The following is an 18,213-nucleotide window of genomic DNA, read 5'->3' on the forward strand; positions in this document are numbered from 1 at the left end:
CAATGTAATTTTTTAAGCTTAAATGAAAATGGAATTATGAATACCGTGTAATTGTAAATAAACGAACTCTCTTCCTGATTTTGCTCTCCCAAAATATAGTTGAATTTATATTTTACTATCAAATTAGATTTTATCTAGGGTTGTTTTCAAATATAGAAAAATGATCCAAGCTATTTACAAAACATAACAAAATTTTAGAACTATCAATGATAGACGTTGATAGACACTGATAGACTTCTTTTAGTGCCTATCGTTGATAGTTCTAAAATTTTGCTATATCTTGTAAATATTTTCAACCGTTTTACCATTTGAAATAATTTTCCTTTTATCTAACTACTTATCAAATTAATCACAATAAACAAAAACTTACTGATTTTTCTCTCTAATTTATATTCGAAATTATCTTTTATTATCAATTTTTATTTTAAATGTTTGTTGCAGATTCAATTGTATCTAAGTCTTTTTTTTTCATCAAATTAATCACAATAAACAAAAACTTCCTGATTTTTCTCTTTAATTTATATTCGAATTTATCTTTTATTAACAATTTTTATTTTAAATGTTTGTTGCAGATTCAATTGTATCTAAGTTTTTTTTTTTATTATTACTATTATTTTATACATATTGTTATCAAATTAATTTGATATTTTTTCTTCATATTTTCGATGTTTTCAATTTCTCATATAAAAACATGTAAATATTGCTTGTTGTACTTAAAAAGAAATATATAAATGAGAATTAAACTTTAAACATTTGAAACATGTGTGTCTATATATATATTGTTTAGTTTATTATTATTATTTATTAAAATAAGATAACAAAAAATCATAAATCTCATATTCTTCATTTTCTTCATTTAGCCGCCCCCGAAAATTTCTTTTTCTCCTTTTCAATCTCATGTATGCGATCATTGGTTCAACAATAACCCTTTCTTGAATTTCATCGTCTTAGCTAGCTTTTGACAACCACCCTTGCCATGTCATCGACCTTTTTTGCTCACACATATGTTTCCTTCTTTATTTCTACTTTGAGCATCGTTTTTAACAATAACGTTCTGAGATTGATAGTGTTTAAAGTTGACTTTCAAAATCCTATGAGCAAAATGGTCATATGGAATAAAGACGATGAAACTCCCTACAATTGGTTTGATGTCAAATGCAATCGTATTTCCAATAGTCACATCGTTCTGAAGTTGCGATTCCTTCATGTTGGTTTATGTGTCATAAAACTCGCAGTTTGTAAGATTAAACATATTTTATTTGCAATAAAGATGTTATTGAGATTTTGTTCAATAAAACTGTTATTGAATATGTAAATTGCACTAAATCCAATAAACTAAAATCCATAGCTATTACATGAATACATGGATTTTATGTGGAGACATAATAATGGATCAAGTTCGAGTAAATAGCTGAAACAGTCGTATATGGATAAGGTTGAGTACCTTATTCTAGGGACACCATTGAATGCAGCCAACTTTGTATTTAGTACAAATGATGCGATCCTGAATTGTTCATGCAGAGACATGCAAGTGGGGGTGTCCTATGCAAAGAGTTTATATAAGATCGAACCAATAAATGAGACACTCTTACTTTATAACGATGTTTACTATTTAAGACTGACTATTTCAAAGCGATGACCTAGGTAACTTGACCTTAATCCTGACCTAACTACGAACTCTTGTTTATTCGAGATTATCTTTAGATTTTCATGGGTGAGGGTTGGCTTAATAACTTTGTCTCAATAAGCCTCCTATTTAAGGGGTAAGACCGAGTAGATAGTTGGGGACATAGGGTGCAAGACAGAATTCACTCTTACCTGATTTTAGGGATAGTAAATCCTTTAAGTACTAACTCCGGATCTTGAACAAGAGGCCCCACCCTCTCATTTGCCCGAGAGGGACTCGGTTTGGTGATTGGATCACAGACCAATTGTTCATTAGAGGATTAGTGGGACCTAAAGAGCTAGATGTAATCTCGGGGTTCAAACAGTTTTTGACCCAGTCGTTATTACGAACAACCTATGAAGGTCGACTTACTGATCGTGGTTAAATCAAGTGAATAGGAATATATCTACAGTGAGAGGAGTGTAATTAATGAGCTTTAATGGAGTGACTTGATAGTTAACGAATGTTGATTAATTTGGTTTAAAGAGTTTAGTCAATTAATCTCATATCGTTTGAGCTCATGATTTGTAGGTCCATTAGGTTATCCTACTAACTCACAAACGAACTAAATCTTAGAATAGCGTACGCCTTTAATTAGTGAATTAAACGAAATTGGAGAATTGAAAAATATTTAAATTTGATTTAGATATAATTTACATGAATAGGAATTCATGATGAAGGAATTGGTGTGATATATTTAATATTTTATATTCAATTAATTAATTAAATAAATAAAGATTAATTAATTTTATTTAAAATTAATTATAGAATTAATTTTATTCAAAATTAATGAATTTTATTTAATATTAATTGTTGAATTAATATTTTATAAAATTGTTTTAGTTTTTTAAATTTTAATTTTAAAAATTAAGTTTCAAAATTAGAAATTGATTTTTGTTTAAAGTCAATTTAAAATGAATAAACAACTTTAAGTGGGTTTTTCCCACATTGAGCACTCACTCTCACACCTAGAATTCCACTTCCAATTATGCATGTTTTGGTGTCAAATTGAAAGGTAATTTGAATTGCATGCTGGTTTTGAATAAAATGTTTTTCAATCAGGTGAGTTAGAGGATGGCTTGCTGAATCTTCAGAAAAAATTATTTTGAAGAAGGGTTCTTCATCCTCAAGTTACGAAACCATAAAAAATCTCCAAAATTCCTTTATATTGTTCCTCATTTTGGATCCCACAACCAATCCAAGGTCCTAGATAATAGTAGGGAAGATCAAGTAGTGGTCTACAAGCATTTGAAATGAAGATTCAAGCTGGATTTGAAGATTGAAGAGTTCTTCAAAGGTATACCTTCAAAATTGATGGATTAAAGTGCTTAATCCATCAATTGAATCTATGAACTTACATGTTTCTATACTAAAGTTAATGGATTAAAGTACTTAAGATCCTAACTGCTTCCGTTTTCTGCTTGTTAACTCTAATAATTAGTACCAAAGCATGATTTAAGCACTCAATTCGTGTTAATTTTAGCTTTGTAGGTGTTTTTCATAGGTTGTATGAAAATAGTAGCTGACATGGATAATTTCAGTTTTGGCATTTTATTCCTCTTTAATTAAGTGATAATTGTTGTAATTGGCTATTTATTTACAGGCCTTAATGTGTGATTAAGTGTCTGTAAATTTGTTAGAGTCAATAAAGTTACAATTAGGTTGTAATTGAAGAAAGAAGCAAGAAAAGTCAGTTGTAGAAAACCAGAAATGAAGCTACTGCAATGCAGTGTTGCAACACTACTCTTCAGACAGCCTAAAAATGAGGCAAATTCTTATAGCGTGGCAACACTTTTCATTCTAACTCAGAACGTGTGCACGCGACCCGCCCGACAGTTCAAGTGGATTGGTTGCTCAAGTTGAGGTCAAGGAAGTCCGGTTCAACTTGGTTTTGATTGGTCCAGCCCTTTTTGACGCCCTGGATGTTCGGTTCGGGTGGTTCGAGTTTGGTTGAGGTCGGTTCATGCGGTCCAAAGGCTGTTTGAAGCTGTTTTTAATTATTATTATAATAATTTAGGTTCATTGCTTGCTTAAGATGCCAAAACTGGTCCATATCAGTGTGTGTTTAATTATTTATGCATTATGAATGTATGTTATAATTAAATAAATCTTGTATGTGCATATATTATGCTATGTAGACTTAAAAATCCCACCATATGAAGCATGTAGCATGCATTGAAAGTATGTTATAAATGATTATAATTTATAGTATGCACATGTTAGGGTTTCATGTTTGATAGTATGCATGTGTTAGGGTTTCATATTTAATATAAAGTGTTATATTATATTGTGAAATGATTGATGTATGTTATGGATGAAAAGCATGTCTAAAGTTTTATAAGTTATTATAGAAATAAATTAGACATTTAAAATCCATAACAAAGATAAGATGCATGCTCATCTAGGGTTAACAAATAACAACTTATTTTAATAGTAAAATTTTGATTACAAACTCAACCGATCTATAATCCTGTCTAAGGCTGGAGGTATTTAGGTTGATGGTTTACGAAAGACTTGCTACCTGGGGATTAATAACATATACGATATATTGTTCTTAGCTCTCACGTCCCTAAGAGTTCACACCGTAAGATTCATGCTCGGTTTGGTGTCACCCTGGGAGTGACCTCCATTCAGAAAGTGTTTGCATGAGTCAATAGCAAGGTGAATAAGGGAAGTAGTTCATAGTAAGTGGGTGAAGGATGTGTGTCAACGTGTCTTGCAATCTCTTCCATTAGTTTGGATCGTGAGATTCCTATGTTGCACCTGCTTATCGTTTTTAGGCGACATAAGCTAGTCATTTTACGACGGCTATCTCCTCAGAGAGTAGTAACTGGAATTCGAAACAACTCAAACTCCATAAATAGATAGGATTTCTTATAACCATTCTCAGCCTTGACTCTCCAATTCAATAGCATCATTGGAGCCAATCTCTGAGGTCTAAAAACGGAGGGTTACATTTATGAGAATTATTAAGTGTTAATAAGTTATTGACCAAAAGAGGTAACTAAATGACTATAGGAATAAGAATTATTCTGAAATTAGTATTTAGTCAAGAATGTTTTGTTTCAATGAAGTAGGGTTTGACTGCCTCTCGGTAACATCTATTCTGTCTCACTAAAGTATCATTGCAAATGAAATAATGAAATTTGGGTACATTATTACTTCACAAAAATTTGATTGGATTTAAAAAAAAAATTACTAATTAGAAATTGTTTATATTTTCAGCATGTCGAATTCTTCTAAATTACTCGCTTCCGAAAAGTCTAACGGTCTTAATTTTCCAACATGGAAATCAAATATAACCGCAATACTAGTAAATGATGATTTAAAATTTGTTTTAACAGAGAAATGTCCTTCATCTCTTAACTCATCAGCAAACCAAAGACTTTAGAATGCATATGACAAATGGATTAAGGCAAATGGAAAGGCCTGAATCCATATCTTAGCAAATATATTCGATATACTAGCTAAGAAATTCAAGAACATGGTTTCTGCTAAAGAAATCATGGATTCATTGTAGACATTGTTTGGACAATTGGTTAGCAACAATATTCTTAAAAATATTTATAACCATGACATAAAGGATAGAACCTCTGTTGATGAACAAATTCTGGATATGTTAAAAGTAATAAACATGAATGTCATAGATGAGGAAACTAAAAAAGCACAACAAAGTAAATATGATTTACTTGTTATTGAGCATGTTTAGTGGAAAATGATAAATTAACCTGGATATTAGATTCAAGTGTCGCTAATCATATTTGCGCTTTCGCTCAGGAAACTAGTTCTTGGAGATAGCTTATAGAAGGAGAAACAACCTTTAAGGTAGGAATCGGGGAGGTTGTCTCAGCTAAAGCAGTGGGAGATATGAAGTTATTTATTGAAGATAGATTCATTTTACTTGAAAATGTTTATTACGTTCCTTTCCTGAGAAGAAATTTAATACTTATCTCATATTTGCTAGAACAAAAGTATAAAACCTCTTTTGAATATAATGAAGTGTTCATTATTTCAAAAGGTATTAAAATATGTTCTACAAAACTAGAAAATAACTTATATGTGTTAAAACCGACTGAGATAAAAGCTATTTTAAATATAAAGATGTTTAAAGCAGCTGAAACTTAAAATAAGAAACGAAAAATTTCTCCTAATGCCTATTTTTGGCACTTAAGACTTGGCCACATTAATCTTAATAGGATTGGGAGGTAGGTTAAGAGTGGACTCCTAAATCAGTTAGAAGACAACTCTCTACCATCATATGAATCCTGTCTTGAGGGTAAAATGACCAACAAATCTTTTACAGGAAAAAGGTCTCAAAGCTAAAGAACCCTTAGAGCTCGTACATTCAAACTTCTATGGTCTAATGAATGTTAAAGCCCGAGAAGGGTATGAATATTTTATCAACTTTATAGATGATTATTCAAGTGGCTATATTTACCTAAGGCATCCGAAACACTTGAAAAGTTCAAAGAATATAAGACAGGGGTTGAGAACCAATTAGGTAAAAAGATTTAAAAAAACTTCGATTAGATCGAGGTGGTGAGTATATGGGCTTAAAATTTCAGGACTATTTGATAAAACGTGGAATTTAGTCTCAACTTATTGCACCTAATACACCTTAACATAATGGGTAGCGAAAAGGAGAAACACAGCCCTTTTAGACATGGTTCGTTCAATGGTGAGTTATGCTCAGTTACCTAATTCTTTTTTGGACGTGCAGTAGAGGTTGCTGTGTATATTTTGAACATGGTTCCGTCGAAAAGTGTTTTAGAAACAATTGACAAATTATGGAGAGGATGTAAAGGTAATTTACATCACTTCAAGATTTGGGGATGCCCAACACATGTGTACCTATTTATAGGATACCTCAAAAAGACAAAAGGTGGTCTATTTGATCCCCAGGAAGATAAAGTATTTATATCGACAAATGCAACCTTCTTAGAGAAAGATCACATAAAGAACCATCAACCTCGTAGTAAGCTAGTATTAAATGAAATGTGCACAGAAGCTACAAACAAATCAACAAGGGTTATTGATCAAGTTGGTACTTCAACAAGAGTTATTGATGAAACTGGTGCTACACATTCTTCTCAAGAGTTGAGAGTGCCTCGACGTAGTGAGAGGGTTGTTCAACAGCCTGATAGTTACAGGGGTTTGATAGAAACTCAGGTCATCATACCTGATGATGACTTAGAAGATCCATTGACTTTTAAACAGATAATGGAAGATGTAGACAAAGACCAATGGATAAAAGCCATAAACCTCGAAATGAAGTTCATATACTTCAATTTAGTCTAGGAACTTGTAAATCAACCAGAAGTGGTAAAACCTATAGGTTTCAATGGGATCTACAAAAGAAAACGAAACCAAGCTGGTAAGGTACAAAACTACAAAGTTAGACTCGTGGCAAAAGGGTTTACCTAAAGAGAGGGGTGGGACTATGAAGAAACATTCTCTCCAGTTGCCATGATTAAGTCTATTAGAATACTCTTATCTATTGCTACTTTTTATAACTATGAAATATGGCAAATGGATGTCAAGACAACCTTTCTGAATGGCTATCTTGAGAAGAGTATCTATATGTCTCAACCAGAAGGGGTTTATAGAACAGGGTCAAGAGCAAAAGGTTTGCAAGCTTAAAAGATCCATTTATGGGTTGAAATAAGCATCTCGATCGTGGAATATGAGATTTGACACTACGATCAAATCTTATGGCTTTGAACAGAACGTTGGCGAACCTTGTGTTTACAAGAAGATTGTCAACAAGACTGTAGCTTTTCTGGTTTTCATATGTTGATGATATTCTACTCATTAGAAATGGAAGTAGAATTACTAGCTAACATTGCAATTCCAAATAAAGGATTTGGGAGAAGCAAAGTATGTTCTTGGGGTCCACACAATTTGAAATTGCAAGAACAGAACGCTAGCATTATCTCAGACATCTTATATAGAAAATGAAAAATTCTAAGAGAGGTATGTTACTTTTCAGGCATGAAATTCATTTGTCTAAGGAACAATGTCTAAGACACCTCAAGATGTTGAGGTTATGCTACAAATTCTCTATGCATCAGCAGTTGGAAGTTTGATGTATGCCATGTTGTTTATGAATGAACTCGTTCGAGGAGATCCTTGAGCGGAAGCGGATTGTCCAAATTCAATTAATTATTGAAAACTAAATTTAAAGTAAACACACAAGATATATGCATTCAAAATAAATTACAACATGCTTTTTACAAAAAAAGGTTTAAGATACATTACCTTTGAAGAACCTTTTTCTTCACGTATCCCTCGAGCAATCACGAACTCAGCAACTTCTTGAAGACCTTATTCAAGAATCCTTGAACAGTAACCCAGACACTACCACAAAGAGTCCTTGATATTCTCAGGATGAGAACCCAGGAGTGGTGGGCTTTGACTATTTTGGTTAGGAGGGATAGTTTGGGTGGATGAAGAAGAAGATTGAGAGTTCTCTCACAAACAAGAATACAGAACTGTCACTCAATCGTTTAGCAAATTGCTAAATCATCCCAGGAAGAAGAAAAACAAAATTTTCTTTTATTCCTTTTACCATAAAATAATTACCCACTAAGGTGGTTAGAGAGAAAAGATGGAAAGTTATTATTCAAAAAATAATAAATTAATATAAATAAATATGATAACTAACTTATCATATTATATTTATATTAAATTATATGTTATATCAATTTTAACATATAACCTATAGTTTTAATACTGTATCACATACAATATAAACTATAGTTTCTTTTTTCTATTTTATGACATTTAATATAAATCATATTTATATTAAATTTAACAAATATGAATCACATTCATAGAAAATATATTTGAATCTCATTCAAATATTTATGTCCTCCCATTAAACCATAATTTATCAAATACATTATGACAATTATATCATATATAATTGAAACAAATTAATTATATCATATATAATTAAATCTCCCTTATTAATTTAAACAATTCAAATTAACCCAAAAACTGATTCTCAACTAAATACTTTTGAGCTACTAAGGGGACCTTATGGACCTGTAGTTTGAAGCTTCGTACATGAATAAATAATTAAACTCTTTAATTACATTATCCACCATCCGTTAACTGTCGGGCACTCCACTAAATACCAACAACTACACTCTTTGCACTATGGATATATTTCTGTGTCCATTGGATATAACCAATCAACAATACAATGACCCTTCACAAATTGCTCGTAAGTACAATTGGGTCAAATTACCGTTTTGCCCTTGTAGTTACATCTAACTCTTTAAGTACCACTAATTTCTCTAATGAACAATAGATCATAGTTCTACTATGACTAAACCCCTCTCGGGCCAGGAGAGGGTGTAGCGCCACATTGTTCAAGACCCATAATCAGTTCTTAAGGGAGCAATTTATCTACTTACTCTGTTTTGGGGAAGGAGTGAATTTTATCTTGTGTAGTTGTGTTCCCAACTCCCCAATCAGACGAATCCCCAAAATGGTAAGCTTGTTGAGTCAACGATCTAGCCACTCTCACCCATACAAATCAAAGGACCTTCCTCATAGACAGGAGTTCACAATATAACCTATAATTTCATCTTGTGTAGTCATGTTACCTATAGTCATTCTGGTGAAATGTAAGTCTATATTATGAACGATGTTATATAATGAGACTAAAAATTTCGTTGTTCGGTCTTATAAAAATTCCTTTGTATAGAATATCTTCGCTTGCATGTCTAATACATGAATAATCAGGATCAGATCACTTGTAACACTTTACAACAATCGTAACATTTACAAAGCGGGTCGTACTCATAGTGTCACCAAAATCAGGTATCCAGCCTTATCCATCTACTATAAACCATTTAGGTTATCACTTAAACATGATCCACCTATATGTCTCGACATATATGTTTAAGTTATAATGATAACCTTGGATGTTAGTTTATTGGTTTGTGGTTAATGCAACTAAAATATCACATATTTTATAGACAAAGTAAATAAAATATCATATATTATTAATCACATAAGAGTTTGTTCATACGATGTTTACAAACTATAGAACCCTACGAGATTTAGGGCATTAACCCCAATAATCTCCCACTTGTCCTAAAACTAGTGGGATGTACAATATAATAACATACAAAGTACACAAAACAATAAACTAGGGTATAACATGCCCAATACAATAGCTCCCACTTGCCCTAGTCCAGCTGTGGTTTCTTCCATAGACCCATACTCTGTAGGTGACCCTCAAACACTGTAGCCGTGAGGCCTTTGTAAACGGATCATCAACGTTGTGCTCCGAAGTTATCTTCGTGACAATCACGTCCCCTCGATGCACAATCTCTCGGATGAAATGATACTTCCGCTTTATGTGCTTGTCGCGCTTATAACTTCTAGGCTCTCGGGAATTAGCCACAACACCATTATCATCACAATAAAGTGTGATGGGCTTTGACATGTATGGAATAACTTCCAGCTCAGTCAAGAATTTCCTTAGCCAAACGGCTTCCTTAGCAGCTTCACAAATCACTACATACTCAGCCTCTATGGTGGAGTCTACGATGCACCCCTGCTTGGTGCTTCACCATACTATTGCCACTCCGTTAAGAGTGAACACTGATCTTGATGTAGATTTCTTAGAATCCCTATCAGTCTGAAAATCAAAGTTCGTGTATCCCGTAAGGATCAAATCCTTAGAACAATACACAAGCATGTAGTCTCTCGTTCTTCGTAGATACTTGAGGATGTTCTTAATGGTTGTCTAGTGATCTAATCCTCTATTAGATTGATATCTACCGACTATCCCTACTACGTAGCAGATGTCAGGTCTAGTACATAACATCGCATACATCAAACTGCCCACAATAGATGCATAGGGGATCCGTCTCATATCCTCAACCTCTTGAGATGTCTTAGGAAACTGTTCCTTAAATAATGTAACTTCATGCCTAAAAGGCAATAAACCCTCTTGGAGTTCTGCATTGAATACTTGACAAGCATCTTGTCAATATACAGCGTCTGAGATAGTGCTAGCATTTTGTTCTTTTGATCTCAAAAGATCTGAATACCCAGAACAAACTGAGCCTCTCCTAAATATTTCATTTGGAATTGGGTCGCTAGCCATTTCTTAACTGTAGTCAGTAAACCTACATCATTCCCAAAGAATAGGATATCATCTACATACAACACAAGAAAAGCTACTAAACTGTTGATGATCTTCTTGTATACACAAGGCTCATTAACATTCTGATAAGAGCCATAAGATTTAATCATAGTATCAAACTTTATATTCCAAGATCGAGATATCTGTTTCAGTCCATAAATGGACCGATTAAGTGTGCAAACCTTTTGTTCTTGACCTTGGATTATGAATCCCTCGGGCTGTACCATATAAATGGTCTCCTTAAGATTGCCATTCAGATAAGTAGTATTGACATCCATTTTCCATATCTCATAATCATAATATGAGGCAATGAATAGGAGGATTTGGATAGACTTCAGCACGACAACAGACGAATAGTCGACTTCTTCTACCTGGGTATAACCCTTTGCCACCAGTCTAGCCTTGAAGGTTTGCACCTTCCCATCAGCACCCCGTTTTCTCTTGTAGATCCTTTTACAATCTATAGGTTTAACCCCATCAGGTTGATCTACAAGAACCCTTACTGAATTCAAGTACATAGACTCCATTTCGAGATCCATGACTTTGATCCATTCATCCTTGTCAATATCCTTCATTGCCTTCTTGTAAGACAATGGATCCACATACATGTTTAAGTTACAATGATAACCTTGGATGTTAGTTTATTGGTTTGTAGTTAATGCAACTAAAATATCACATATTTTATAGACAAAGTGAATAAAATATCATATATTATTAATCACATAAGAGTTTTTTCATACAATGTTTACAAACTATAGGACCCTACGAGATTTAGGGCATTAAACCCAATAATGTACACACCTCAACATATGCTATGCAGTTGGAATAGTCAGCAGATATCAATCCAATTCTGGATATGATCATTAGACTGCTGTTAAGAACATCCTCAAGTATCTTTGGAGAACGAGGGACTATATGCTCGTGTATGGTGCTAAGGATCTGGTCCTTACAAGGTATACTGACTCTGATTTTCAGACCGATGTGGATTCTAGGAAATCAACTTCGGGATCAGTATTCACTCTGAATGGAAGAGCTATAGTATGAAGGAGTATAAATCAAAGTTGTATTGCTGACTCCACCATGGAAGTGGAGTATATAGCTACATGTGTCTTGACCGATTTGGAAGTAGTTCCAAAGATGCATCTATCGATCACCCTCTATTGTGATAACTGTGAAGCAGTTGGCTTAGAAAGTATGGCTTAGAATGTCGTTCCAAATATGGCTTAGAAAATAATTGACTGACTTGGAAGTAGTTCCAAATATGCATCTGTCGATCACCCTCTATTGTGATAACAGTGAATCAGTTGCAAATTCCAAAGAACCAAGAAGCCATAAACGCGAAAAGCATATCGAGCATAAGTATCATCTCATTAGGGAGATAGTACATCGATGAGACGTGATTGTCATGCAGATAGATTCAGAAGACATTTTAACTGATCCCTTTACAAAGGCCCTCTCGACTTAAGTATTCAAGAGTCACTTAGTGGGACTAGGACTACGAGATAGATAAATCTAAGGCAAATGGGAGAATTATTGGGTATCTGATGCCCTAGTTTTTGTATTTATTCTTTCCTGGTATCTGATGCCCTAGTTTATTGTATTTATTCTCTCATACTCAACATTGTATATATTTTTATATATGTAAACCCACTGAAGTTTTAGTCCAAGTGGGAGTTGTTGGGTTATGTGTCCTAAAACTCACAGTTTGTAAGATTAAACATATTCTATTTGCAATAAAGATGTTATTGAGATTTTGTTCAATAAAACTGTTATTGAATATGTAAATTGCACTAAATCCAATAAACTAAGGTCCATTGTTATTACATGAGTACTTAGACTTTATGTGGAGATATAAGAATTAATTAAGTTCGAGTAAATAGAAAAAACGGTCTATAGTATACGGATAAGGTTGGGAGCCTTATTCTGGGGACACTATTGGATGCGGCCCACTTTTGTATTTAGTACAAACGATATGATCCTGAATCGTTCATGTGAATACATGCGAGTGAAGACATCCTATGTAAAGAGTTTGTATAAGACAAGACTAAGAAATAAGTCACTCATATTTTATAACGTTGTTTATTGTTTAAGACTGACTATTTCAAAGCGATGATGTAGGTAACTTAACCTTAATCATAAGCTAACTATGAACTCTTGTTTATTCGGGATTATCCTTAGATTTGCAGGGTGAGGATTGGCTCAACAACGCCGGCTCAATAAGCTCCCTATTTCAGGGGTATAAAATTGGGTAGATAGTTGGAGACATAGGGTACGAAACGAAATCCACTCCTACCCGCTTTAGGATATTATAGAGATTGCTCTTTTAAGTATTGACTCCGGGTCTTAAACAAGGGGCCCCACCCTCTCATTGGTCTGAGAGGAACTCAGTTTGGTGACTAGATCACAAACCAATTGTTCATTAGGGGATCGATGAGATTTAAGGAGCAAGATGTAATATTGGGGGTAAAATAGCTTTTGACCCCGTCGTTATTACAAATAACCTATGAAGGATCGACTTACTGATCATGGTTAAATCAAGTGGACAAAAGTATATCTACGATGATGGGAGTGCAACTACTAAGCTTTAGTGGAGTGACCCGATAATTAACGAATGTTGATTAATTCAAATTAAAGAGTTTAGCCAATTAATCTCGAATCGTTAGAGTCCATGATCTGTAGGTCCATTAGGTCCTCCTACTAGTTCACAAACGGACTAAACCTTAGAATAGCATGATGAAAGAATTTAAAACATTCAAATTCAAATTAAGGGAATCAGTAACTATATATGATATAATTATGTGTTTAATTAGTGAATTAAACACAATTGGAGAATTGAAAAATATTTAAATTTGATTTAAATATAATTTACATGAATAGGGATTCATGATGAAGGAATTAGTGTGATATATTTATTTGATATTAAATTAATTAAATTGTTTAATTAATTAATTAAAGATTAATTTTATTTGAAATTAATTATAGAATTAATTTGGTTTAAAATTCATGAATTTTATTTAATATTAATTATTGAATTAATATTTTTTAAAATTTTTAATTTTGAAAATTAAGTTTCAAAATTAGAAATTTATTTTTATTTAAAATCAATTTAAAATGAACAAACAACTCTAAGTGGTCCCACATTGAACACTCACTCTTACACCTAGAATTCTACTTCCAATTATACATGTTTTGGTGTCAAATTGAAAGACAATCTGAATTGCATGCTGGTTTTGAATAAAATGTTCTTCAATCAGCTGAGTTAGATGATGGCTTGCTGAATTTTCAGAAAAAAATTAATTTGAAGAAGGGTTCTTCATCCTCAAGCTACAAAACCAGAAAAGTTCTCCAAAATTACCTTCTATTGATCCTTATTTTTGGATCCCACAATCTAATCTAAGGTCTTAGAGAATAGTAGGGAAGATCAAGTGGTGGTCTATAAGCATTTGAAGTGAAGATTCAAGAGTTCTTCAAAGGTATATCTTCAAAACTCTATTTTTCGTTTATGAACTTGTATGTTTCTATACTAAAATTGATGGAATTAGAGTGCTTAAGATCTTAATTGCTTCCACCTCTTGCTTGTTAACTCTAACATTTCAAATATTTACTTGTGAACAACAACTTCACTGGTACAATCAACTTTGCTTTTCTCACCTTGGAGGAAGTCCGTCGTTGTAGATATCCACAAGTTTCTAATGACCCTCCATTGGTTGTCATCTTCCCTCGCATCCACGCGTTCTATAGGCAGCTGGAAGCGTTAAGGACTATATTGGATGATTTTTAATTTTTCTTATGGAATGTTTAGATACCATGTATTTGTGATTCTAGAATGTTTAGGTAGAGTGTATTCGTGTTGTTTTTTAAGCAGTATATCTTTGCATTCTCGTTTACTTAATTTTATTGTTTTAGGGTAGTTTGTCATTTACTAATTAATATTTTCTATTATATAAATTCGTTTTGCTATTTTTATAATTTTAAAACCATTTTGCCATTTTTCCAAATGAAACATTAAAATTTGCTATTTCTTTTGTCAGCTCTTGAAATTCGTTGTGTCAATTTGTGCTTACAATTGTGGGCCCATTATGAAATAGTGGTCAATTTGTTGGAGAATGTGAGCTTTTGAAATAGTTTTCGATGTTGGATTGACAAGAGAAATAGCAAATTTTAAAGTTTCATTTGGAAAAATAACAAAAACGTTTCAAAATTATAAAAATAGAAAAAAAAATTATATAATAGAAAATATTAATTAGTAAATGACAAAACTACCCTAAAACAACAAAATTAAGTACAAACGAGAATGCAAAGATACATTGTTTAAAAAACAACTTGAATACCATAAATACACTCTACTTAAATATTCCAGAAAAAAAAATTAAAAAATCACCTAATAAAATATGTAATGCTTCTAGCTGCCTATAGAACGCGTGTATGCGAGGGAAGATGAAGACCAAGTAGTGGGGGTCATTAAAAACTTATGGATATCTATAAAGATGGACTTCCTCCAAGATGAGAAAGAGCAAAGTTGATGTTACCAGTGAAGTTGTTGTTGGCAAGTGAGTATTTTAAGGAATTGCAACTTCAGGACGATGTGACCATCAGAAATATGATTGTGTTTGACACCAAACCAGTTGTAGGGAGTTTCATCTTCTTTATTCCATCTTACCATTTTGTTCATAGAATCTTGAAAGTCAACTTTAAACAGAAACATAAGCGGTAAACTTGTGTGCGAGCGGAAAAGGTCGGCTACTTAGTAAGAGTGGTCGTCAAAATCTAATCAAGAGATGAAGTTCAAGAAAGGGTTGCTAAACCAACGATCACGGACATGAGATTGAGAAGGAGAAGAAGAGATTTTGGGGGGCGACTAAGTGAAGAAGATAAAGAATATAAGATTTAGGATTTTATTATTATTATAATAATAATAATAATAATAATAATAATAATAATAATAATAATAATAATAATAAACTGAACAATATATATATAAATATATATATATACAGGCACATGTTTCAAATATTTAAAGTTTAATTCCTATTTATATATTTCTTTTTAAGTACAACAAGTAAACTTTGCGCGTTTCCATATGAAAAATTGAGAACATTGAAAATATAAAAAAAATAAAATCAATTTGATAACAATAAGTATAAAATAATGAAAAAAAAATATTTAGATACAATTGAATTTGTAACAAACAGTTAAATAAATCGAAAGTTAGATAAAATCAAATTTAATAATAAAAGATAAATTCAAATATAAATAGGAGAAAAAAAATAAGGAAGTTTTTATTTTTTGTGATTAATTCGATAAGTAGTTAGATGAAATCTAATTTGATAAAATATAAATTCAAATTTAATTCGGGGAAGAAAAATCGAAGGAAGCTCGTTTATTTATAATTACACTATATTCATAATTCTATTTTCATTTAAACTTCAACAATTATACTATATTTATAACTCCATCAACCAAAACATATGAAAGATGTCTAACTAGAGACAAAGCAAAAACAACAAGATTGCAAAGATAAAATGTAAATGAAATATACAGTTTGTTAGGTGACAATATGTATAAAATATTAAGTAAAATCCTAATCAGGATAAAATTTTTTAACCGAATTTAAAATAATAAAAAAATGAATAAAAAATAAAATCTAAATATATATTATAAATTAAAATAAAAATGGTGATAAACAAATTAAAGATTGATTAGCTTTGAATATTTTTGAAAAGTGGTTAAAATAAATCAAAACATATATAAACCACCAATTCAAAATTTAAATTGAGAGAAAAATCTGACACTTTTATCTCTTGAATCTGTTAGGTTAAAGCCTCTCACTGTATTTCTATTGAAAATTGATATACGATCTCATAACAGACGATTTCATTATTTCAATCGAGAATTTATATATGGTATAGCAATACACAGTACTCGAAAAAACTGTTAATCGACCATACCAAGCAATTTAGGGATTAAAAAAAATTATGTCACGTGTGCGACACGCTTTTGCCAAAAATCTTATCATTTTCTTTTTTAACAAAAACCAAAAGGCACCCCCGATTTTGTTATTTCCTCCAATTTTCCTTCGATGTTTGACTGTGGAAATTGATTATCTTCGAGTTTATCATGAGTGAATGATGTTTATGGATGGAGTTATTTAGTCTCTTCTTCCTTCCATGTACTTTTCTTTTTTCTCCTCGTTATGGAAACAAAGCTGTTCATCCGTTGGCTCATTTGGCTTTGGCAATTCGTGTAGATCACGTTTGGTTAGAAGATGGTTCTTGAAATCTTTAACAGATTCTTCAAAATTCATTTGCTAACTTTTTTTAAAAAAAGTTTCAATTCAATTCAATTCATATCATTTAGATCATAATTTTAAGTTCTATTACTTTCAATAATAAGACATCCATGCAAAGAAAAAAATTACTCCAAACAAAAAAGTTTACACATTATTGTTATTTGTTGTACTAATTAGGCTATGTCATTTAATAACCATAACTTCTATTCATAAACTATGAACTTGTGTACTTTTTTTATTTAGTTTGTTGTATTAAGGCTTGAGGGAGAAAGATGCATGTGGCTTTTTTTTTTTTTTTTGGATACCTATGTTTTATAAGAATTAGCTAAATCAAAACTTTTAAAGCCAACATTTAGTTTTGGAACTAACTTCAAACTATAGGAACCAAGTTGATTGAACTATAATTTCATAACCTTATGTCTTTCTTTCAAAAGTTTTTTTTTTTTTTTTTAATATATAAACCAAATTCTTTGTTTTGTTTTAATTGAAGTATACATACTCTCTACATATTTTATATATTAGTCCCTAGAGTTTCAAGATTTTTAATTACATATTTGAACTTTGAATTATATTTTTATTTAATCTTGATTGTTCACATTATTCATTATAAATCTTAAATGGCATGTTTGTCAGCCTACATCCAACAAATGATGGAAACTGAACATTCAACTTTAAAGAAAGTAATTAGCATATCAAATCATGCTTAGATTACAGTGAGTAGTCATTGTTTTTGTAGTCTTAAGAAACATATTTTTTACCGCTTTGAAAATCTTCACAAATTATTTCTACTCCCTACAAGAAATTTGACCTATCATAACATATTTATATAGGAAATGAGAGGGGAAAAGAAAAAGTACCATAAATGTGAAAATCCGCATTTTTTACGAGAAAAAAGAGGAAGTTTTCAAATTTCTTATAATTCTTGACAATTTAAAATGTCATCAATTAATTGTATTTATTACTTGTCATTATATCTAATTAATAATTATTTTTTAATAAAAATATATTAAAATCCTAACTTTAACATTATTTCCAAGAATTCAAAGTAGACTTTTCCCCTACCCTTGTTGGCGAGTTGAACCGCGAAGCCAA

The sequence above is a fragment of the Benincasa hispida genome, chromosome 11 (genome assembly GCF_027475165.1).
Source record: "Benincasa hispida cultivar pf3 chromosome 11, pf3_genome.v1.1, whole genome shotgun sequence".
Classification (NCBI taxonomy): domain Eukaryota; kingdom Viridiplantae; phylum Streptophyta; class Magnoliopsida; order Cucurbitales; family Cucurbitaceae; genus Benincasa; species Benincasa hispida.